The following is a 26524-nucleotide window of genomic DNA, read 5'->3' on the forward strand; positions in this document are numbered from 1 at the left end:
AGTACAACTAAAAATAAATTACAGGATGAATAAATAATGAAATCACTATCTACGAGGCTCTATAATCGTAACTAACTTAACCGCGTTCTAAGATACAGCTGAGATTCAGCAAACTTACTGTTTAAGGAGTTGAAAGATTCAACGAACTGCCGAAACAGGCACACGGGCCGAAACGCGCGGTTCTTAAAATTTCTACCTGCAACCTTCACGCTCGCGATTCAAGAAGCACACTTACAATCTCGTTTCCTTTCTATTTAAACTCAACTTACTTCTGCTAAAATTTGAATACTCTGCGCGTTCTACTAAAATTTACATACTCTGGCATTGGCAATTCCAGGGAAAATTAAAGGCTTGACAGGAAAGATAGCTTAAAATAAATGTTAGTTAAAATAAATATAAACCCTACATGGTTATTTATTATTAACTTCTTTAAAATCAACTTCTAAAAACATGTTGGCTATAAAATTTTGAATTTTTCACAGGTTATTAAAAAAATTCTTCATCTTTGTTTAAAACTAAAGCGGTAAGAAAACACTAACTGAAAAAACTTCTATTTTTTAAAATGTGCTAGAAACTTTAAGCGGAAAGCGAATGGTTGTTTTGTCCTTTGGTGGCAGACGATAAGATTTGGAGCTCTGAAGTTACGATGTCATTATACATTACAGCGCTTTCCTTGCTTCTGTTTAGATTTCTCTAATATTCATTTTATTTATTTATTTAATAATCCTCCTACCTTTGCTTGAAAGAATTATATGCAAAGAAATTAAGCTGTTATAAATGTCTTCTACCATTTTATAAATGCTAGTTCTTCCCCATTTCTTCTTAATGCCTTTACTTTGCAATTTTTTTAATCTCAAAAGACAACAGAGTTTAACGATTGATTAGCGTTTAAAATTATTTTTAATAAAATCTACTGTGTCATTTTTAATTATTTTCGTTTTGTAAGTTCATATAAATTTTTCTTAGCATTTTATTTTAACAGTTTATGACTTTAATTTTATTGCGAAACGTAATATTATATTCTTATTCGAGAATTTAACATTTCAACATGCTCAAATGTTTCTGTTATAAAGATTTGAAACTTTCGCAAATTATAGAATAAGTTGTCTAGCCCTTTTAAAACAAGAATGAAAAAATAATTAGTTGACTTTCTAGAATCTGCATTTAAACTAGCCACTTACTCGGCCAGCCATTGAACAGTTATGTGTGTTCAATAGCAGATGATATTTATAAATTTTAATGTAAATTTAGAAATAATAATTTTTATCCTAAGACTGTGAATCGTAAAACAGTTGCTGGAAGTAAAAGTGTGATTATTCGTTGTTCGAAAACGATTTTTCATTTGAATAATTTGATTAATAACGTGTAATTCAGACCCAAAAGAAAAAAAATATAGCTAAATTTTTCTTTAAAATTAATAAAATGATAAAATGGAAGAAGAAAAGTAATTGATTGTATCAGGAACAAAAGACTGAATAATTCTTTTAATTTCTCAGTTTTATATCACGAATAATAAAAGCGATTCTCTTACAATTTTATATCACGAATAATAGAAGCGAAGGCGCCTAAGCAAAATCTAATAATCAGATTTGACTGTCAGAATTATTTAAAATTACCTTTATATGTTTATCATGAACGCACCACCCTTTTAGTTTCGTGAAATTATAGAGGAATTATAGAGGAATTTGGCAAAGAAAATTACACTTAATTCCTTGTTCCCGTTAAACTATATGATAAATTATTTCTATTAGTTCATTAAATATTGTATGAGTTTTAAATAAAAGCTTATTTTATAAAAACCTCAAAATATTTTTCATTTAATGATAACACAACAATCATAACCACAATATGACGCAACAAAATAGGAATACCTGCTTTGTTTTTATAAATGTATAATTTTTACTTCCTTGTACGAAGCAAACGAAGTATTGCAATCTCTAAAAATTTCGGGTGCCATATTTCAACCAAAATATCCATTTGAATGACTTATTTTTGCATAACACCTGTACATACAGACACAATAAAGGATTGTTCTTCCAAAACCGATTGTAAAATGGATTTAAAACGGATTCAGAAGAGATTTTTCCCCTTGACATCTGTGCATACGTACATACCATGTCTGGGCATACGTACTTGTATCTCGCATAACTCAAAAACGAGTAGCTATAGAATCTTGAAATTTTATTGTATAGGACTACTATAACATTTAATTGTGCACCTCGATTTTTCGTGTCAAGGGGCCGCACCAAACATGTATATATACGAATTTAAAGACAAAAGGTAAGAAATTACAACCTATTTTACACAAAGACCCAGAAAATTGAAATTCAGTACGAATAACTTTCAAAGTATCGTATAAATATTCAAAATAAAAATTAAAGAAATGGGAAAATAAGAATCTAATCTGATTTTGGAATATATTTTCAGTCCTAATCTAGTTTCGGCATATATTTTCATGTTATAAGGTATATTTTAATTTTATAACAGCTATTTTAATTTAGGGAAACTTTCTTATCTTTTCTAGCTTCACCTTACAATTCCTTACCAGAATGAGTGTTTAGAATCGCATTAAATGCAAATGAGAAGTAGTGTAATATTTAAGTCAAGTTCCACTGACTTCGCCAGAGAGAGTTAGGATTCTTGAATAGCGTGCGTTTGCCTTTTGACTACGTCTCTGTAACCGTTACTACGCTCGGCCGTATATTACGTGCTTTTTGATAACTTTGTTGGCCAATTTAATATTACGCGCTAACTAGTTTAGAATTCTGTTACCTTCAGCTAAAGTTTCTTTAGTTAGTTCTTACATTTTGAGTTTAAGCCCAAGCAGAGGCTTTGTTGTACGCCCTGAGAAAGGGGCCGACTGTATATCTTTATTTGGAGCTAATAAAGGGTAATTAACCCTTCTTGGGTTCTGTTCTTAGACTTGAGCAAATATTCGCTTAGATATTTGTTCTCGAAGTTCCTCAACACTTAGTTTAAAGGGGGAACTCTAAAATGCTTTTATAAATTTTAGGTTTTTAATTTCGCCTTTAACTCTTATTTTGAGTATTTGTAGGATATTTTGAAATTTATTGGTATTGAATTTCACTTTTTTGGGGCTTTGTGTAAATTAAGTTCCAAATTTCTTACTTTTTGTCTTTCCTGATCAATTTTCAGCAGCATATTGCGCGAAATGCTAAGAATAATTATGTTTCTAAATAAAAGTTTTGTGATACTACATTACATTCCCGCTATGTTACCCGGATTGGTGAGTTTAGCTTTTTATACTTATATGTTTGTAATTTGTGCATATTTTCTTCAAAAGGTATTGAATTATGTTGTTCTTATTTTTCGGTAAATGTTCTTATGCCTTTATTTAATCTGCTCGCCATAGCTGTAGAATTGGTTTAAGTGGCGCTAGGTCTAATGTTGCTGTCATTTGTTTACATTTGAAACTGTCAGTAGAACACTGGTTTAAGTCCCTTAGCGCATTTAAATTTTTTTTTTTTTTTTTTTTTTTTTTTTTTTTTGCCAATTTAAGTTTCTTTTTGCTAAGCGGTGTTAACTTTCAGTTTTTCCATTGAAAATTTTACAATTTTTAATAAAGATGGTTTGGGGGGTTTTGTGCTTTTAACTTACCGTGAAGTGAGAAGTGAATTGATTGAACAAGAAATATATCTCTAATGAATTTCGAGGAGATATATTTAAATGAAGTGCAGCAAATAATGTGTGTAATTTAATAGGCCGTATAAAGAAATCATGTGATGTTCACATGAGATTTTTTAAGTGGGTAAGCTACTTCTATGGTTAACGTCAAAACAGACTTGCGATTAGAAATAATTTATTCAGTTTGATTGGTATTTTTGATTATGCTTGTTATTTATTTAGTTAGTATGACAATCAAACATATATCTGTATAATATTTTTAAACTGTTGTGTATTTGCATTTTTATAGAGTTTATATGAACAAAATGAAAACTGCATTTTAACTTTTGATCCTTATATCTCGGTATGCATTTCTCTCCCTGTCAATAATAGTTTTAAACATTGTTTTATTTTCGAACAGCCTGTATACTGTAGGCTTCTGAATTTAAAATAAGTCGCTTTATGAAAACTTAGCTGGTTCTAGAAAATATGTTGATGATTTCCCTTATTTTCCAAGTACTTAATAAGGACGTTTATGACTGATTTGGAAAGTATTATCATTATCTCGATGCTTACATATAAACGTTTAAATAGTGCACAAATGACTCACATTTGATGATAGATTATCATTTGGCGCAAGACTGTACGGATTCAATGACGAAAAGCTATCAAAGAAAACTAATCTTTCCGAAATGTAATAAATATGCTATTTTAACTATTGTCTCTTTAAGTATAAATGAACTGAAAGGCTGAAACTGAATGTTTTTACTTATGGATTTAAAAATCATGATAAGACATGACAGACGTTGATGCAATGGACTGTAGACTGAAGTAAGGTCTACGCTGAGAACAATTAAAACAATATCCCAATTTATCAGCTGATACGAGGCTTTACTGTTACAAAGACTGGTTTTCCAACAGCAGTGTGCCATAGACAAGTTCTGACATATCCAGTCTGCTGTGAGTTAGCTCCAAAGTAAGGAAAAGGTTTAACCAGTGTAAATTCTTTTATCCACATGTACAGGAACGTCTGTGAGAAACACAGGACAGTGTTTAAATGGTGTGTGCCGCTTCAGAATAGAAAGGAACGCATGGAGAACTGCCCGAGGCCAATCAGGTGCAGGAAAAAATGTAAAGGCAATGGAAATGATTGATGAAGGAAAAACCGCTGTCTATCAGATTTTGAGCTCAGAGCAAAGATAAGTTTTTTTTTTTTTCGAACTGAGGGCACTTTTAGTTTCATTTTTAGACGTTGGCCACTCCTAAGGCCGGAACTGGAGATCATTTTATTTTGAAGGCACCTAACAGGCGCTCACCGTTACATCCTATGAAGTGACAGATAATTTATATCCATGCCTTCTCCGGTATTCGACCCGGGCCCTTTGGTATCGCAGTCAGGCTCTCCTAGCCACTATACGATCTGGGCAGCGGCAAAGATTAATATAAGTTCTGGATCATTGTTCATCCTTCTGCGCCAGAGGTACTGGGATGTATGTGTCAAGAGTGTCCTAAAGTGCTTAAAGCAGCAACAAGAATCCATATATACGGAGGATTGCTTTGCAATATACCGCTAGTTCCACGAAATGGGATGGAAGTTCTTGAACTTAATCGAAAGGGATCTGAAATTTGGAATCGAGATGAGATCAAATGGAGAGATAAGAATGAAATCCCATCTCCTTTACCACAACGAAAATTATGAGAATAGAACGATGACAATCTCTTGTGAAAAAAGAGGACGTTTGTTATTGGAAGCCTGGAGTAGCGCGATACGATTAAGACTACACAATATTCTGAAACTCAAAAGAGTTTCGCAGCATCTTAAAGTCGACGCTTAATAACATTTTTCAGCGGTATTTCTTGTTTAACGAAAATGGTAAATCTCACACTGTGTTCGCATTAATATTTCGCAACGAACCTTTCATTGTTAACTCATTGAAAACAGCTTTAAAAGGACGATGTTACATCTCCGTCTGAGAGGTCCGTGCTATGAAATAAGATTTATTTCCCCTCATTTGCCAGCTTCTTTGCGATTAGTATGCAACCATTATTAACCAACCGTTTGATGAGGATGATTAGGAACAACCTTTTGACAACAGCTGGAAGTTTGGCTAAGGTACGTAGGTAGACCCAAATACTTCCAGCCTGATGTACTTCTGAAAGAAAGAGAGAAAATTTTAGAAGTTTAATTTTCAATATGTTGTTCTTGTACCTCGATGCACTTTGCACATCATTTAATAAGAAATATGTGGCATGAAAAAGCAATCTCAAGCTTTGCAATCAAAATGTTACATAAGTGCATTTTCCACGCCGTTATCATCTTTAAACTTTCCACGAAGGTCAGATTTCAGTTTAGAGAACGGTAATAATTGCTTAAAGCTAAATCTGTGCTGGAAAAAGGTATCCAAGCTTCTTTAAATCATATTGCTCTTTTGAAATTGCACTGACTCGTTGCTGTTCTGGAACTGCTAAATGAAATCGGGGCATCCATCTTTCAGAGATTTGTTCATGTGAAGATATTTATGTAGAACACGCAAATAGTTGTTTGAGATAGAGATAGTCTTCCTGATATCTCCAGTACAAACTAGCATACCATTTCATTAAACAAGCAATCAAGAATGAACGCATATGGTTTCTGCAACAAAACCTAAAAATGCATTCATTTAATACTGCTACTGCATTTGTATGCAGGAGGAATTTATTACATAACTGTTTTTGATATTTGAGTCCGGAAACCTCTGGGTGTTACACTACTATTGTTAAAATATTTATAATTTATCTCTTGTATCACAGTCTATGTTTCTTTTAAAAGATATTTGCTACTCTTTCATTGATCGAGCAAATTTTTATAGATGTACCGCACTAATAACCGGAGATCAAGTTCAGAATTATTAACTTACGCTTCCTCCTCCTTTAATGGTGTATCTGTTTCTTGGAATAAATAATGTCAATATTATATTTCAATATCAATTTCTCAATAAGCTCTGATTTTGCAGATATTTTGAACGGAAAAAAAAATTAAATTTTTTGATTAGATGGCATAAATAGTTCAAATAAATTTCTTTACCTTTCATAAATGAATAATATTTATAAACATAAAGTACCGTTACGAATTGTTGTTTACATGTAAATAATTTTAGTAGAATTATATGTGAAATTTTAGTATCCTTTATTTACTTTTGTATAATGTAACCTGAAAGGGTTCAAAGAGTCGTCGCTAAATTATCGAGATATCGTCAAGTTGTCGATAGTTTTTGGCGACTAATTTTGTTCAACACATTTGGCAAGAAAGCGCCTAAAGTAGCCAAACGTGGCGACAATGTCGAGACATTTGGGTCCAGTTTTTGTATAACTATAATTGATACTGTAATTGAACAACTGTATTAATCCCTTTGTGTAATTGTAACCGTATCCAGCCCTTATGTGTAACTTTCACCGTATAATGCCTTCCTGTAATTTCGAGAAATGGAAGATATTAGACACTTCTCAGGGGCTGGGGTAAAACTGTATAAGACTGGGAGAAACATCAGCTCTCGATTTTTCAGTTCAGAGTCGTCTCCAGAGTATTGAGATTACTCCGTGTTAGCTTCGCTCGTTGGATGCGCTTTTCATTGCGTTGTGTTTAAAGTTCATAGTAGTTCGAAATAACTTTTGACTGTGCTCTATGATACTGAGAATAGCGTACGTATAGTTTTGAGGAATGGTTTCAGAACCTTTAGTTGTTTCATTTCGTAAAATAAAGTTTTTCAAGCTAACATTAGTTCTGTGTGCATTCGGCTCGTTACGAAAACGAACGCACGCAAGACTATTATTTTTTAGTTTGGTGAAGCTCGAATGTTGTCTTGTTTTTGAAATTTGGTTCTGATGAACAAGAAGAATTCTAAGATGAACTGTTTTGGCAAAACTTAATCCAACATCAGTCTGTAAGCGGAACGACTCTTTCTAGGTATCTTACATTATACTTTTTAAGAATTATTGAATCTAGATGATATCTATTTCAGTCCATGCAAAATGATGCAAATGTTTGCACTGATGATCAAATTTGTTGCATTAAAATTTGATTTAAAACCAAGCCATCACAGTAAAAGAGTCAAAAGAATGTCAAACAAATCTAAATAGGATTTATATTCTTTCATTCCATGAAACCTCCAGATCTCGGTAATTACTGCGTCTCTACTGAAAGGACTGGATCTGACGGCAATAAATCTTGTCACGCATAAAGCTTTTAAACATCCTTGAAGATACTGGGAAATTTTCATAGTATTGGAGGCAAAGTTGCAATTCTGCCCCGATTCTTATGATATAGTATCCTACTTCTTTCTTTCTTTTTTATTTTCTTATTAAACAGTGGATGTCAAACACAACATTCTTCCTCGAAAGTGACAAATTTTGGACAAATATAAGCTAATAAAAATGTAGTAAAATCTATATTTCATGATGGGTCTGCATTGTGTAGAATAATATTCAGGTACTTCAGAGATGAAATCCTCCAGAAACCACTCGAAATCAAAATTTTGATTTTCCTATCCTCATTGTTATAGCAAATATTTATCTAAGAGTTAAAAACTAACTAAAGAGTTGAAAAACTACAAATGAAGCCAAAACGTGTGACAGTTCGTATGATGTTTTGATCTGAATTAGTAGCAATAGAGGAGCAGATTGATGACTTAAAAATGCAGCAGAAGAATTGCAGGTTTTTTAAATGGAAAACCTAGGAAACTTATTGCTAGCTAAATTGATGCGTCTGCCCTGTGAATATGCAGCTTTATTATCCCATTCTACTTATTCAAGACAGCTGAGAACATTATATTCTTTAGCACGGCAACTTAGAAACCAAATGAACCATCATTTATTTGTGTAGAACTTGTGCTTACGAGAATTATAAGTAAATCTGAAAATTACACCCAAGAAGCTTTCTACTTAGATGTCTGAAAGGAAGGCTCCAGAACTCTTCGTTACTCCGTTGAAGACTAGACACAGCCTTGAATTACAAGAAAGAATTGATGTAAAATTAACAGAAAGTTTTTATGCAATAAAAACTGTCTTTTTTGAGTTGTGTTCATTTTCACATCAGTAGATCATGGAGCATTTGAAATCTTTCTCCACTAACCAACAGTTTGTTCCTGGAAGTACGGTGATAGTTTTTCAATGACCTTTCTTTTCCTTTCAGTCTAAAACTTTTAACCTTTTTTCAAATAAATAAATAAACGAAATTCAAAAATTCATGTCTACCGTAGGAGACAGTTAAAACACGTGCTTAAGGCTGTAGGCTTCCTAATGCCCAGACAAAGTTAAGATCACCAATAAATAATTGTTAGAACATGCGAAGGTTTCTAAATAGGTAAGTAGAATTGGGGGAAAGTAGTAAATGCGGTTCGGAGTGAAGTCTCATTTGCATTTGAAAGATGTTAATGGCTGAGATTGTGAAGAGTAATCGGTAAAGCAAAAGAGAATAGCAGCGAACTGAGACAGGTCATTACTTGATAGATTATATAAGAAAGGGATGAAAATTCAAGGTCTTATTGTTGGTTAAAATCTCAGAAAAAATTCTTATTCTCTTAAAAGGCAATTGTGTGTAGAGAAAGCATTTTATTTTGCAATATTTCGGATGCAGAGATGAAATTAATCACAAAATAAAAAGTATTTATTTGGTGGTAAGGGGACTGCTGCCAAATTGCGGTATTTTCATTACTTTTACGCTACAGTATGAAGAATGTCTTTTTCAGTAAATATGGCTTCAGTGCATACTGCATCAGAAACATTTCTGTGCATCATATGAAACTTTTCATTGTGAATATTAATTAGAGAAATGGATAAAATTGGAAATTTTTGTAAAAATGTCATTATCATTTCACTTTAATCTCCTCCAGGTATTAAAAATAGCAGAAGAATTAACTGAAGTTCGTTGATGTTTTTTAAATGTCTTATACGACACCTTAGTGCCTAAAAATCGTGCCTCGAATTAGTAAATCAAAAGGGCTTATGCAAACTTGGCGAGACTGTGAATGACATTGTGTGCAAATCAAGGAAGAAATTCCTATGTAATTTTCAATGGATTTCCGCTTGTTGCTGAAACTGCGATCTGTGTCAGAGGTCAGATGATTATTTCATTTGTACATTTTCTTATTTATGTCTCTGTGCGGAAACAGACAAAATAGTGTTGATCAAAGAGAAAGCTGATGTCACAACATTTCGCGAAAATATTTTCAATGTCTGGTATAAGAACACTTATGTAATAATTAATGGAACTTCGTTCCATTATGGTTTCATTTGATGTCAAATCATTGTTTACTAATGTTCCGGTCGAAGGAGCACTAAATTGTCTTGAAACTAGGCTTCGGGAATTTCACTTCACACATACTGAAATTAATGAGTTGGTTTCGCTTACTAAAGTTTCTCTAAGTCAAACCCACTTTGTTTTCCAAAATGCATATTTTCGTCAAGTTGAAGGATTGGCTATGGGTAATCCTCTCAGTCCGGTACTTGCTGACATTTATATGCACTATTTTGAGATGAAATTATTTGATAAATTATCTTTTCGTCTTTGGATTCGGTATGTTGACGACACTTTCGCACTTTTTGACGGTTATAAAGAGGATTTATCCGAGATTCTATCTATTATGAATTCAATTGATCCAGCCATCCAATTCACTCTTGAAATTGAATCCAACAATTCCCTCCCCTTCCTCGATATTCTTATAATCCGCAATGAAACCGATTTTAGCACCACTGTGTACCGTAAACCCTTTGCAGTTTGTTTACCACCCCATGCCAAGTCATGCCACCCTGTTAAGCAAAAAAATGGCTTCTTTTTACTATTATGTTTTCCGCGCGCTAAAAGTTTGTTCCTCTGAATCTTTGCTTACCAATGAACTTAATTATTTGAGAGCAGTTGCGATTGACCGTGGATTTTCTCCCGTGATTATTGATAAAGCCGTCAAAAAATTTTCAGATTCCCATCAAAGAAGACATTCCACTGTTAGAAATAACATCAATGACCTTGTCGTGCTTCCATTTTATCCTTCTGTTAGCTATAAAATTGCACGGATTCTCCAGAAATTCAATTTTCAAGTCGGTTTCCCCCCTATTAATAAAATTCACCCTTCGATTCTAAAAGATTGCGTTTCTGTCTTGAATTCTTGGGGAATTTATAGTATATCATGTCAGTGTGGTTTAAGATATATTGGCCAAACAAAAAGAGCGTTGAAGTTTCGTATCAAGGAACATGAATCTTATGTCAAAAAAGGGGAAATTAACAAGTCTTCAATAGCGTATCATAGCTGGACTTTTAACCATAATTTTGATTTTGGGGCTGCAAAAAATCATCCAAAAGGCTTCTTCCATAGGCGAATTGGATTTTCTTGAGGCTTTTCACATTCACAAAGATTTAAAAAGTTTAGTTAATGATTTGAAGTCCAATCCAGTCCTTCCTAATGCCTTTAAAATTCTACTGTCTTAATTCAATTATTTTTGCCGATAGATGGCGTTACCTCCTCGCACTTGGTACTACCAGAGGGTATAAAAATCCGTTCAGTGGTTGCTTTCCATTATTTGAAGTTCAGATTTTGAGCGTAATGTGCATTTGCCCTCGCTCCCTATTTTAACTTCGCTAATATTTCTTTATGCTTGATCAGACAGCCTGGCTCAATAAAAGTAGGCGGCCAGTGCAACTCTGATTAAAAATCTAGTTATAACCACGTGCAGTGCTGATAAGCACCACGTGTTTCTGTGATTCCTATTTTCTTCTTTTATGTATTTCTTTCTGCTGATGAGGAGGGACCTTTAGCTGCCCTCGAAATCGATTGAGTGTTTCATTATACCTACGCTAAATATAAGGTTGTTTTTTACGATTTTGATATCCATGGTGGTAAATAGTATTTTGTATCGTTTTGTTAAGAGAGAACTTTCAAGCATCAGGTAATTTAAAATTAGTCCATGCATGTTGATATGCAAATTACATTTGACCAAAAGACTGATCGCAATGGACTCGTAGATGCAAAGCAGCGATTTACTGTAGATCTTAGATAGAAATTCTAATACAAAATGCATCACATTTCATAATATCATAAACTCATCGTATCACAGCAACAGCTCCACGTGTTTAGTATTAATACCAATTTAAGGCTATTTTACTTTACTTTTTATCTGTACCATACTTATGTCATCGAATTCCGTTGTGGAAGATTGTTCCAATTTTTTGTTTTAATATTCGATGAGGTATCACATTTAACTACTCTGTTAGTTTTATCCAAGTCTGAACTTCCCCCTTAAATAAATCATTTATCGGGCGTATACAGGAGTATTTTTGTCTACGCAGTTCATATTTACATAACTACCTATAAAGGGGCTTGAGATAATATGCAGGGAGATGCACAAAATGTCATACCCTTTATTTTCTTTATTACACATTTATTTATTATCGAAATATTACAAAATGAAAGTATAGTTAACTGTCTGAGCATGAAAAATGCGTTTAGTGCAGCATGCTTTCAATATGTCCACCATTTCGTTTTACTATTGATTTTCAAATTCGCAACGTTTAGAAAACCAATGTGACATTACACGCATATTAAATATCTCACACATGAAATCAAAAACAACTTTTCCAGCATATGTTTGGGCTCACTCTTGCATGAAAAATTGAGTGTTTAAAGGGAGGCATGTTGTCAATTTCAGATGTGCGGGTGCTCAAAGGCTGCTGGCGATTTTCCTCCAACGCAGAGCTAGTGGTCTCTAATTGCTGATATAATCTATGAATGGTTTCCTTGCAAGAAGCCCATGTTGTACCGTGATGTGCACGAAATCGTCTAAAACTTTGAGTTGGAACCAAATTCTTCGTTTCTTCAGAAATACTCACAATTTTCAACACACAACCCACCGTTATTTGCCATCTTGCAATTGCTGTTTTATGGCAAATTAGAATCTGATACTTACTTCTCTAGACATCTATCGGATTTTCCATGAACAAAAACATCTGAATATGCTTTTTTGACATTCAATATATTATTCTAAAAATTGTATGGAGTGTCTGAATGATTTGACGTTTCGTGCGCCAAGTTTTATATTCTCAAATTTTATGGTTTGTTTTTGATGTAACATACACAGCACAAACTGAGGTTGCGTTAACTATCTAAAGACCTAAAGGCAGGTTATTTATCCAAGTATAATCAAATCAGAATTTTTTATAAAGAAGAAAGTAAGAAGAAGATATTTCACTGTATTTGAAAAGTTTATTTTAATTTAAAGCATACTTTTTATAATTATTCATATTAGTATCCTTCTGCGTCTTCCGTTATCCTCAGCAGAAATGTAAACTTAGCAAGATTTCAATAGCGAGTGTATGTGTAAAACGAGAAAAAGAGCTTGGCAACACACCTGAAGAGTTGTTTCTCTCATGATCTACATTCCTATTCGCTGTGCTGGTTTCGGTGAGTGAATTTCTAATATTTTAGACTACCTAGGCTTAGAAATAGCGTATTATAAGAAGCCAGGTTAATAGCTACTAAATCTATGCATTTGCATTGCTCATATTTAAAAAATATTGTAATCCAAGTCCTTACAAAGATTGGTGATTGAGTTCCTTAAATTTTTATTTTTAATTACAAGTACATACTGAATAAACTTTAAGGCTTTGTTTTTATTCTTGTTTGTATCATTACATTTCTAAACTTTATATTAACGTGTGAGGGTCATAAATTGCCTGTTCATGCTAGGAAGTTAAATGAGCAGTAAATAGGATTTAACCTGGTTTTTTGACACTTAATGTAACTTCACTATTCTCTCTCTAATATCAATAACATAGTTTTCACCAGATCGGCTTCTGCCATAGTAATATGCAAGCTCTCGGCTCTCTATCTTCCTTATTGCAATGAAAAGTAAAATGTATGAATGTATAAAAACGTTTATTTAAAATTGTTGAACAATGGATTTACTCATCTCAGTATTTATATTGCTTTAATGCGGGAACTACGCTTAAATAAAGATGATCCTGTTCAAAACGACGATTATATGTTCCTATTGGAACAAAAGTACCATCTTCATCACCTTCTTTACATCAACATTACTCTAATTTTAATATTACATGACGGTATTATAAATACTGTATACTGTTCTTTGTATACACCATCTACCCAAAAAGTTCTAAGACTGGATTAATGAAGGCTTAAGATGAAGGTTTTAGAACTTCAGGTAATCTCCTCTCACTAGAGTAGTAGTAGTCTCCTCTCACTTGAGTACAAGGCAAAAAACGTTTATACAACCATACGAAACTATCAGAAAGTCCGCGTTTGCGATGTTATTTAACTTGCGTGTCACTGCGGCTTGAATGGCGGTTACGTCGTGATAACACGTATTCTTGAGGTGAAGTTTGATTTTCGGGAATTAAAAAAATATCACTCCACTCCAAATCCCGCGAATATATTGAATCGTGTAAATATATGGTGGTTGAAAACTGGCACGTAATGTTTTCTCTAAAACCTGCTTTACAAAGCCAGCAGTGCGAGCGAGCGCATTGTAGTGCAGCAAGGAAGAAACCCTCGTTCCACCGCTCTGTACGAACCTGCTTTACTTTACTTTACTTCACCGACAGCAGCTGGTCCACTTCGAGATGGTGCTCATCAGCCTGATTAAGCCCTGCCAGTATAATGACATTTCCTTTTATTGACCTAAGCTTTAGCAGGATATCTAGTTATTTACTCAGTTGGAAATTCCAAGAGCTATTTCAGTGCATTTCTGGATATGTCTCAGCGAGTATGTTTTGCTGGAGACATTTGTTTTCAGTTGATGGAATGTGGAGATGACAAGCACTTCTTTCTAGACAGTCAAAAATATAATGGTCAGGGTTTCCAACCCCACCACATTACACTTTACACTTCCGAAAACCGAAGTGAAATAAATAGGTCATGTATGGGCCATGTCCTGTCAAGAATTGCGTCAGCTCAGAGGTACCACTGCGTAATCTATCTCTGATCTTCGGAAAGTAAATATGTACTCTCCTGCCAGTGTTGCCGAGGAACTTTGCCACTGCTCCATCAACAGCTCCATCAACAGAGTCCTAGTGGTTGTTTTCATGTGCGACTTCTGCCGTGGTATGTACAGTATCCGCGTACATTAGTATGTGGCTGCCAATCTTAGTATGTGGCTGCCAATCTGGCAATTTCGTTCGCTTTTCCATTGCCATGCACTCCAGTGTGTACACGGACTCATTGGAGCTTTGGCCTGATAGGTAGCACTTTCTGGTAGTTTCCGATAGTTCCGGTCTGATGGGTCGCACTGTTTGCCGGCAAAGAGAGTAGCATTCTCTGAATCTCTTTGACTACTGTGTTCCGAATTTCTCAATCCCGTATAGAGTGGAGAATAGACGCTGAGTCAGAATATATGGTTAGTTCGTGATAAACTAGAATGCTGTAGTGAACAGCTATTAAGTGTTGTAAGCTCAGTTTGGAACACCGTAATGGCATACTTTAGCTTTCGTCCCCAAGTAAATATCCTACGAGTGCCTCGTATCACCAAGAAGCCACAACCTGTACCTTGATCCTCCTTTCATCCTTCAGTATATACCGCAAATGACTCGAAAGTTGATGGAGCTTATAGTTTCGTGTCAAAAGCGAATTATGCTGGGCGTTAGGGCACTGATAGTTAGTGCTGATGAGTTCTCTATCCTACAGAAATGTATTAGTGTGCGGACTAATACATCTCTGTAGACTACTAATACATCTCATCTGGCATTTTTGCTTTGTACAACGAGATGGATGGGGGAAGGCCAGCTAGGGCGTTTATAGCATTGGTAAGGGATGTTCTATATCTACGACAGATGCTCAGGAGAAAATGGTCGTTGTGCAGATCTGAGATGCAGGCGCATACTTTTTGTAATATGAGAACTTCAGACAGAGGCCCAATAAAAGGCTTTTTCTGATGCTGTATGCTTGACATCCGACAAGATACTGTTCATTTGACTGCTGTGATTCTGTTGAATGAGTTAGATAACATGCAATCGTTGTTTTATTTGCGCGATATGTTCATGCCACGTAAGCTGATCACCAATATAAATACCCAAGTATTTCATGTGTTTCGAAATTTTGATGTTATTTCGAACAACTATTATACAAGGGGTACGAGTATGTATTCAACCTGAACTTTTAAGACCTATCTCTATTATTCCACATAAACTAAATTAGATCCTGCAATGAACCTGGCAAATTCTTGCACAGGCGTGAATTAAATACCATCACAGAAGAAGGGTGCAAAATAACCCTTTATTAATTCAAACTAATTTAACAGAAAAGCACGGACTTCATGCGTTACAAAAACACCGTTCACTTGCGGTGGTAACTAAACGTAGACTATAATACAAGTCAAACCTGAAAATAAATAGTGCAAAAACGCACTTGAAGTTACGCCTAAGAGGGAGACTCACAGAAATCTAACCGGCATGATACTAAACTGATAAGGCCAAGAGGCTTACTAACGTGACCGCGAAATAACAACGAAACGTGCGCTTGCCTAGCGAAACACGCTCCGAATAAACTGAGATATTCACACGTTTAAATAGCATTTCACTTCGCTTTAAATTTACATCCTGGCGAGAGAATGTGAGGGGAAGTTGAGAAGTTTAGAACAGGTAAACTTTAAAAAAATGTTTATGCAAAATAAGGAAAACCCTACAAACTAATGAGTAAACTTTGAGTTTTAGATGCAGATATAGTGAGAATATGATCATTTTCCCAGTTTGTAAATAATTTCACTGCAAGTTAGGTTTCTTTTTATATACTCTGTTCTTGAGAGACCTTTTGCAGCTAGCAAAAAATCATCTTCATATGCTTGAATCTATATATTTTCTTCATTCTCAGATAGAACAAAGGCAGAATCTGCCAGTATGTTCCATAATAATGGTTCAAGGCAAGACCACTAGGAACAGCCCCTGTTGATGGTCACATAGACATCTTCGTCTCCTTGGTGCTTTATTAGAATTTAAGGTTTTTAATGATAGTTACGTGCTCTGTTGCTGTTGCCATCGCTTATGTGTCCTTCCTGATCAAGAAATGAATGTGCTGAACCACACGCAGCGTCAAACTAGCACCTGTGTAGATATCAATACTCAGATTTAATGGATGGTGCACCTTATCGTGGGCTACTTCAAATGCAGCACCATACTTATTACGTGTGTCGCTGCAGGATTTCTTCCATGATACCATCCTACCTCTGTTAATTGCTGTCTTGTATCTTGCTCTGTGTATTTTAAAAGTGATTACTTGGGATTATCGCTCTTCAGGAACATGGCAGCTCTGCATGCTGCGTTTAAGGGCTGTAACGTTCCGTCTCTGAATTACTAACTCATAAATCTACTAGTGGCTTCGCTGGGTGCAACATACTTTTTTTAATCACCTTCTCACAGATTGACATGATTGTGAGCCTTGAGACCGGTGTCCAGAAGGTTGGTAAACTGCAGTTGGGATTTACAGCTGCTAGCCTGTAAAAAGAGATGTAGTTTAATGCTGCATATCTGAAGTTATCTGAGACCCCAGAAAGTGCTGGCCGCTTTGAAATCATTTGCTATGATGTTGTATTTTGCATTATACATAAGGGTTTGCTCCAGTTCTGGAAGTGCTTTCAAGAAGTTTTTCGAAGGTGGCAAATACACTCTGGTAAAGGCAATGTTTCCATTTTCACCGTCCAGTTGCAGTGACTACGATAAATTCCCTCTTATAAAGTATGAGCGGGTAAAGCGGACCATTTTAAACAATGGGTGCTAAATTACTCATAGACTAAAATATTTTCATGCGGCTAAAACCAGAAAGTTTTCCATTGTGCGTATAGTGTTCCTGGACGAGAACTATGGAGATATTGGTGTCCAAAATCATGTGCTGTGGCCACGTCACAACGCTGAAAATTGTCTCGAAGCACGTTGAAATTTTAAATAAAACTTGTATTAGCTTTGTATGGATGGCTATATAATGCTGGGCTTTTTTGAGCCTCAGCAACTTCACTTTGTATGCTTAGCATTCTTTGGCACATGCTGGATGAGTATTCTCAAATGCCGTGCCTGGCGATTTGTTAAACGTATCGCAGTTAATGCAATGCAAAACTTCCGCTGTGCACTTATCAGCTTGGTGATTTTTGTCGTAGATTATACAAGATGGATATGCTTTGCACGTACAAGTAAAATGCCCCAGTCTGTGACAGTTGTACAGCGTGCAACCGTGTGATACTCTCTAAAAACACAGGTACTAAATCCTAAATGTATTCTATTAAATTTCGTAACTAGTCATATATAGCTTAAACTGAATGTCAACTATACAATGTTATTTTCCTATAAAGAATACAACTTGTTATGCATATGTACATATTTTTTTTAAATTTGAAGTACCGGGTGGCCATAATTAAACTGACAGTGCTCACAGTGTTCTGTAGCGCGATCTATTTGCGAGAATGACGCCACATTTTGTAGGAAGATTAAACAAGACGGGGGACGAAGGATTCCGCGAAAAAACAAATTAGTTCCAAAAGTCACCGCTAGGGGAATATTTGGCGCTGTGTAATAGAAAATAGTGTGTTAACAAATGCAAATCAATACGGAAATTACCTTTTATTTTGCATTCAAATGAGGTTCAATGTGGGTGCCGTTGTTGTGGACCACATATTGCATTCTGTGCACAGTATGCACAACAGCAGAAAGTAACATGTCTGCAGGAATCTCCCGTTCAGTCCGCGATATGTTATCCTTCAACGTAGCCAGGTCCTGGACCACTCCTTGATAGAACTTGGACTTAAGGTAACCCCATAGCCAGAAGTCGCACGGGGTAAGATCAGGCGACCGAGGTGGCCATGCAGTTGGAAAGTAGCGGCTAATGACTCTTTCTGTTGTGAATTTCTGTCGTAGCATCTGTTGCACCCGTACAGCAACGTGTGGAGGGGGCTCCATCTTGCATGAAAATGATTTCCCCCAGACATTGTCTTTGCTGAAGTGCCGGAATGACAAAGCTGTTCAACATGAGGTGATATTTCTCTCCGGTAACAGAACAGGTTTCCGGTCCTGTCGGGGGTAATGTTCTCATAGAAGAATGGACCTACGATAAATTCCGCTGTCAACCCACGCCAAACAGTTACCTTCGGTGAATGTAAGGGAATTGCTATGACTGCATGTGGTGGTTTGTCATCCCAACTTCGGCAGTTCTGGGTATTCACAGTTCCATTCAGGTAAAAGTGGGCCTCGTCTCCCCGTAAGATTTTCCACGGCCAAGCATCATCCACCTCCATTCTGGCAAGAAAGGTGAGAGCAAAAGTCAATCGCTTATCATGGTCGGAGTACAGTAACTCCTGTACAAGGCTGATCTTGTACGGATAGAAGTTGATAATCTTTCGAAAGATTTTCCATACCGTACTGTAAAGCATATCCATATTCTGAGCTACTCCACGAGCGCTAGAGGTGGCAGCAATATTGTCTGGTCCTCTGTCGAGAAACGCCGTGGTACAGGTTTTCGTCCTCTGCCTGACTGAACCTTCAGAGAAACTGTTTTCTCAAACGTCGCAACCATTGCTTTTAGCCCATTAACTGACACAGGACCGTTACCTTTATGCATTTTTTTTTGTGCGTTCTTAAAGCACGAAGAGCGGCTGATGCGTTGTACTGGTTGAGGTAAAAGAATTTGACCAATAACGCACGCTCGACTAAAGAAGGAGACATTGCACATAAACTTTCAATTCGATTGATTCGAAACGTAACACATTGCCTTTTAAAACCCAAGCAGCTGGCACTGTGCGAATGGAGCTAACGTGAAATTTGAATAAAGAACTTCTTCTTCTGCTCAGCGTACGTGATATTGCAGATCACGAGACTTTGTCGGTGTTTATGTAGATTTTACGCTTTTTTAAAAGTGTTGTCATATTACACTTGAACTAAATCAGAATATGTGCGTAATAAAAGGTAATTTTATTCCGTATTAATTTGCATTTTGTTAACAATATTCCGTATTAATTTGCAATTGTTAACACTCTATTTTCTATTACACAGCGCCAAATATTCCCCTAGCGGTGACTTTTGGAACTTTTTTTTTTTTTGCGGAATCCTTCGTCCCCCGTCTTGTTTAATCTTTCTACAAAATGTGGCGTCATTCTCGCAAATAGATCGCGCTACAGAACACTGTGAGCACTGTCAGTTTAATTATGGCCACCCGGTAGATGCTTAAGATTTGGATTTTGTAAACAAATAGCAGATGATATTATTTTGCTGAAAAAAAGCAGACTTTCTAATAATTTCCATTTCAATAAAGTTAGAAACTTATATAATTATGTTTACTGTTCTGAATTAAGTCATCCTAATTTATCCTAAGTATGTATGAATATTTGAAAAATTCATCATAATCCTAGATTTCGTTTTATTTTACTTGCTTTATTAGTTCATATATCATGTCTTCGATGTGAATATCAGTTGTAAATCACAAAATAAGAATTTTCAAATTACGCTTTCATCTAAGAGAAAATAGGTAGCCTCTTGCAATATATTAAATGTGTTGCAATATATTAAATGTGGCTAGAAAATGAGAAGTAACTATGGACAAAGGCAAATTAAATCTTACGTAGTTAGAACCCCCAAAACACCTATTCTACGTTTTCATTTTTATGACAAATTACTTAGGCAAATAGATGTCACTTACGTTGCGACATTTGATCAAAAACATGACTCAGAAGTAACCAGTTCTCAGACTACTGCGATTTAGCAAAGCATAAAATCGTTCTCTTTCAATTTAGAACATTTTCTGCTTTTGCTTAAGAAAGTGAGAAATTTAAGAAAATGAGTAATTAAACCTCAGAGATTTCTATTTTAAAGTATTTTAATCTGTAGAGAAATATATTTATTTTAACTAACAAGTTAAAGTTTATTTTTAAACTTTCCTTCAAGCCTTCATTCCCCTAACTGTCAATGCCAGAATATTTAAATTTGTAGCGCGCGTGAAGTAATGTAAATTCTATGTTGAAGAAATCGTTTAAAAACCGAGTTACGGTAGGAAAGAGGAAGAGTTAAGCTACAGCCGGCCACCTCTGCTGTTGAAGCGTTTGCTCCTAGAGTTATTGCTGGTTCACGTGACTTAACTGCATTTACTTGCTGCCACTAGTTTCGAAGAGGGTTAAAAAACGGGATTTAGCTGAACCCTGTAGTTTATTCTATCATTTGTTCATATTTTCAAACTTTTAGTTTCGTTATCTGATTTTAGTTACCCCCTAGAAGAGGCGTAGTTAGTTAGCGTCGAGTTGATACACTGTAAATTTTAAAGAGTTAATAAAGGATGCTTTTAACCCTTCTCCTGTACAGTTACTACTGTTCGAGTTTTTTACAGTGAATCTACCCTATATCGCTACACCTCTTTTAAAAATATTACGAACTGAGAGGGTTTCAAATATGTCAAGGAGGAAAATTTTCTTTTGAGAAAAATCCTAAAACTGTAGCTTTTCTGTCGTTGAAACCCCTGAAACTAAACTTTTCCTTCGTGAAAAATTATAAAGAAATTACAATTTTTAAAAATCCCCAGAAAATGGTAATTTACTATAACTTCCTTTTTCAGATCTCAGTTTTTTTCATTAAACTATGATTTTATTTTATAAACTATAATTTTTTTTCGTGGAACTCCTGAAACTAATTTTCCTTTTCGAAATCTCTAAAGTCATAATTTTGTTTCGTTTAACCACTAAAACTCCAATTTTCTTTTGCGAATGTATCAAAATTATAATTTTCTTTGTGATATGCCAAACGTATAGTTTAATAACGGCTTTAATCAACGTAGAATATCTAAAGTATAATTTTCTTTTTCGGAACCCTGAAACTAGATTTTATTTTGAAAAATTCCCCAAAATATAATTTTCTTTTGAGTGTCCCCTAAAAGCGTATTTTTTTGTGCAATTTCCAAAACTATAATTAGCTTTTTACAGAACCCCTAAAACTATAATTTCCTTTTGTGGAGAACCTAAACTTATTTTTACGTTACCATTACCTTACTTCAAAAACCAAAAAAGGCAAAAGCATTGAAAATTCATTTTTAAAAGCGGTAAAATTTTGTATGTTTTTCTTGTGGAACCATTAAAAGACTTTCGTGGAATCCGTACGCTGGAACAGCTGCTTGGAAGATTCTGCGAAGCACAATTTGAAGACAGCTGGTATATCTAATATCATTAACATAATTTGAGTATGTACATGTAATTTATAATATGTTTAATTGATGGTTTTCATAAATATGTGTATCATTAAAAGATGGTTATGAGGCCATATGTTACATACCTTGCTATGGAAACTTTAAAAAATTTTTTATTGCCTTCGTAAATACCGAAACCAGAACCCACAAATTCCTGAAAGTAGGCTTATCCGCCATCGCATTCCAGCTTAATGAGCAGAAACGTTTCATGATTGCGCACCGTAAAAGAAGTGAGAATAAATCACACCATCGTGAGAAAACTATTCAAGGGTGAGAATGGCCAATCTTTCCTTTTCTTTCAAATCAACAGACAGTAAAAGTGTTAAGATTTTACTTCAGTGTCCTGCCTTCGCTACAGAAGCGGAATCAGTTTGTAAAGAAGGCGGAACCTTACATTCATTTTTCGTCCTTCAACCACGGATTGCAGAAGAAAAGGGTCATTATACGATGGAAAAGACAACTCAACTTGCTCATGTGAGTCATCAGCACTATTCGCGAATAATTGCTGTGGGCAATACTGAAGTTTGAACTTGAAAGAAAAAGTTGACATCGTTTGCTGTTGCTTTTCTTCCTGCTCGATTAGCAGCTTTTGATCTTGTAAAGAGAAAAGGCAACAATTTAATTTCCTTGGTAAGAAAACCATAAATGTTTAATTCTTCTAAGGAGTGATAATATAAGACTGTAACAGAGTATCACTGTAATATTGATAATGTAAGCAGACTATAATATTGATTTATTCTGATAATTAATCATTTTATTGATTGGTTTCACACCAAAATTCAGTAAAATGTTAATATTTTGCCTTTTTATTCCATTACAGTAAAGCTCCAGTACTCTCATTTAATACTGTAGAAATCATTAGGTTTTAGGGAACTGCACGATATGAGAAGTCAACTTTTTCCGCACTGGGATTCATATCACGAATTTTCTACTTGCAAGTTGAATGAGCTAACCAATTACACCACACATGTATACGGAAATACAACAATTCTTAAGATTCTTCTTTGCTTAAGGAATGAGGAATGGCAAAACTTTCAGTCTACCGAATCCGAATAATAACTGGCTATCGTCTACCACATTTTAGTTCAGGTGTCATTGCAGAGACAGTATTTTCGCAGCAGGGAACGTGAAAGATCAACTTTGACCACATCGGGATTTAAACTACAAGTTTTTCATTTCGTAGCTGGACATGCTTAACCACTTACATTCCGAAAGTACGTAAGGGGAACGGGGACAAATTTTCCATACTATACGTTCTACAACCTCCATAATGATTTGAATTACATACATGGATACAATGGAATGCATTTCTCTTGAAAAATGAAACGTATGAAAGGAGACAGTTTTTGGTGAGAGAAGGCTTTTAGTTCATTTTATCCATACAATGAACTGTACCATATCCGCAGCAACTATTGCAATCGAAATGGAACTAAAAATGATTATTTTCAATGTAAACTCTTATGCAGAACTCCCTTCCCTCCTTCTTAGACTGCATCTAAAAGTGATTAGTGTTTCTGAAGACATATCCTCCTCTACATATTTTTTCTTTGGTTATCCACTTCATACACGCATAAGGTATTTCTCCCGCTTTCCCATCGTGCCTTCGTGGTGTAGTGGTTCTGCACACTGGGCCGGTATTCCAGAGGTCCGTGGTTCGATTCGCGGCGAAGGCGTTGCTGATTTTTCATCTTGCCTGCTTCCAAAAACAAATACCTAATGTCTCTACACATGTTTTTATAAAAATGAAGCGTATTGATTGCAACTGAACTACGTTGGGATCCACAGCATTCCCAAAACGGCTTAAAACACCTCAATCAAGATTTTATATAGTGAGTGAATAAACGACGTTCTATTTAATGATAAATTTATTATTATTTACGTGTACTTACTTAAAATTACTGAAGTCCATTCGGAAGAGCTGGTTGTTTTGCAAAAACAATAAAAACCTTAAAATGTAAATAAAAAAAATCTACTGATTTAATTCGATTAATAACGTCTACATCGTGTTCACAAATATCCTTATTGGGATTTATTTTTAAAAAAATCTTTTGTAAAAATTACCATATCTGACATTTTATACGTTCTCTTGGCCCCTTTCAGTTATATTTGGAAAACTTTAAGCTAATTATAAAAAATATAAGAAGTATGACACTCGTACGATAAAAAATGTTAGACATTATATTCTAAAATGCACTATCTTATTCAGGAGCTTTACACTAACTGAAAAGCGAAGCTCTTCGATTGATATGTAACCAAAAATACAGAGGGTATTTACACATTTTGAGAACGATTTCGAGGCCATTTGGTTAATATTTAAAAATGTAAATAAATTGTTTTTAATGTTCAACCTCCTAGCTTTTTCTGAGACGTAATTCTACATCGTGAATTTCGATGATAGATGGGCTCTTAGTGAAATTTACGGGGTTATTAATTTTCATTCCTCTTTCACTACTTTCCAGAGTTCGTCAGTTGTAGCAGGTTTGGATTTAGAACGAGCTTTTTTCATGAAAGCAAGGCACAACAGTGTATAATTGAGAAGTCAGAGGACTTCGTAAGATAGCTTTGAATATGCAGCACCTGGACGAGTCTTCGATTTTTTAAGGAATACAGTGTTGTTTTTCGAAGCATGACTTGTTGCTTTGTCTTGATGAAGTTTCACTCTTTAAAAATCATTAGGGTAAAGAAATGGAATTTCTTCTGCGAACATTGGACGTGAAACTTTCTCTTGATAGTATAGTTAATTTTAAAAAAATTTTTCTGTTCTTTTTATTTTAAATTTTTCATTGTAAAAGAATACGGCGACAAATAAAATACTGTTCAAACTCTTTTTTTTTTTCTGCATTGACGGATCCAGGTTTGTACACATTTTCTCTTCCTTTTGAATAATAAATAGACCTTTTGTTGCAGTCATTAAGCAGACCCATGCTTTTAGATACAATGTATCTCCATTTATCTCCTGCTTAACTTTCATACAGTGTTCTACAAATTGCTTCGCGTTAAGTCACATGTTTTGGCAAAAGCTGATAGATTTTAATTTTTTTAAAGTTTTAAATCTTGATTTATTATTTTATTTATTGTTACTACAGATGTATTTAAGGACACTGCAATGGATTTCTGCATCAACAGATTTTCTGTTATTAAAAGCAATGTATCTTTAGAACATTTATCTTTAGAAACATTAGAAACAGTTTGGAGATTTGTTTGGAGTCTTCTTTCCGTGTAAAACTAATAATTGACGGTTTTTGCCTTTCCAATTTATTATCCAATTGCCTTTCCGATTGCTTATTTTGTACTCAGAAATTTTAATACCATGCATTCCACAACGTTTTTAAATTATGGAATAGGAATATTTCTCTTCGGAAAGTTAAAAAATGTACCCTTCAGTCCACCGCTTGTTTTGAATGTTTAGTTGAGAGCTTCTGGCAGCCGTGTCTGTCTTGCTGTTACTCTCGCCAACTCTGCCTAGTTTGTATTCCAGCTTTAGTGTCTTACAAGCCGATGCGCTGGTACATAACAGAGGAGGCCTAAATAGGTTATTTCATGTGCAGTCTCAGACACTTTACCTACATTGAAATTTAATTTTCTGTTATGTTACTTTAAAATACTCACAATGTAGCGGAAGTTTATTTGCAGCACTTAATACTAAAACGTTGTTTTAAACTTCTTTCAGTATTTGTGATTTGTTTCAGTGACGATTCCTTATGAATCTAATAGGGTCTGCAGGACTCAAGCTTCTACATAACAGAACCCTATAAATCTGTATTAGAATTTTTTTTTAAACAAGCCTGACTTAACGAAGCATCAAACATGTCCGAATTTTAAGTACGACCCAAGAACCGGTGTCGCCCAACCATCTTCCGATTCGTTACCGCTGTCTCATCGTTATTCGGGAGGAAGGGGGTGGCGAGGATGAAAAGGGCAGGTACAGTTGACCCCGGCCTTGCTCTCTGCGGAGTAGACAGAAACTTGCTCTCACGTGATGCCAAAGGGCTTATAAAGGAAAAACTCTCTCTTTCCCAATCACTCTCGCTCTTCCTCTAGTCATCGCATCTTCATCCGATCCAGGAACAGGTAAGTCTCGCTTTCTTCTGCCGTATTACTCTTAAAGGTTTATCTGTTTTTAATAGAGATGGTCATTATGGGACAAAATTGGAAATAAAAAAACATGAATAAAATTTGAGGATATTTCCCGTGAAATTGTATTTGTGAAAGAAATGTCTAAGAATCAAACGAAATATTCATGTTTTTTTCGTTTTCCACACTTAAGATGATGGAATAGCTCACTAAATTACAATGTATTTAATTTGCCGCACATTCGAAGTACACTTTCATATTTTTAAGGTTTCAGAATAAACATCTGACACAATCCTGTTACGCTTCTCTCCTAATATCTTTTGTTCTGTAAGTGCAAAATAGCCGATTTAAAAGGAGATTTTCACTTATCTCTTTTGTGCTCCGAATTGAACAGTAAGGTAATAGTTAAGTTTATACGACGATTGGTTGGTGTGTAAGAATATTATATTGAAAGATTTTGGCAGGTGGCATTTGTGCATTTTACAAAGGCTCTAAATAGTTCGAATGAAAGATTTTTCTTATAATGCTTCTTTTTTATGTTTTTCAATTGTCGAATTAATGAATGAAAAACCTTATGACAAGTTGAATGTTAGGTGGATACGAGATCTTAAGTGAGTTGGTAATATTACGTTATTTAAAAACATTTG

The 26524-nt window shown here is 35.0% G+C and overlaps 1 protein-coding gene and 1 pseudogene across 1 annotated transcript in view; both read left to right on the forward strand.

The window, feature by feature from the left end:
* The window catches only part of LOC146998132 (uncharacterized), a 71927-nt pseudogene that overhangs the window by 11441 nt on the left and 33962 nt on the right, over positions 1-26524 (forward strand).
* LOC118197565 (A disintegrin and metalloproteinase with thrombospondin motifs like) overlaps positions 25739-26524 on the forward strand; it is a 228459-nt gene continuing 227673 nt past the window's right edge. Inside the window, exon 1 of the mRNA XM_085813483.1 lies at positions 25739-25874. The gene's annotated coding sequence lies outside the window, so the exon portion shown is untranslated. The remainder of the gene's footprint in view (positions 25875-26524) is intronic.

This window comes from Stegodyphus dumicola, chromosome 3, assembly GCF_044657685.1.
Source record: "Stegodyphus dumicola isolate Sdum_Otavi_A_Nest chromosome 3, ASM4465768v1".
NCBI lineage: Eukaryota > Metazoa > Arthropoda > Arachnida > Araneae > Eresidae > Stegodyphus > Stegodyphus dumicola.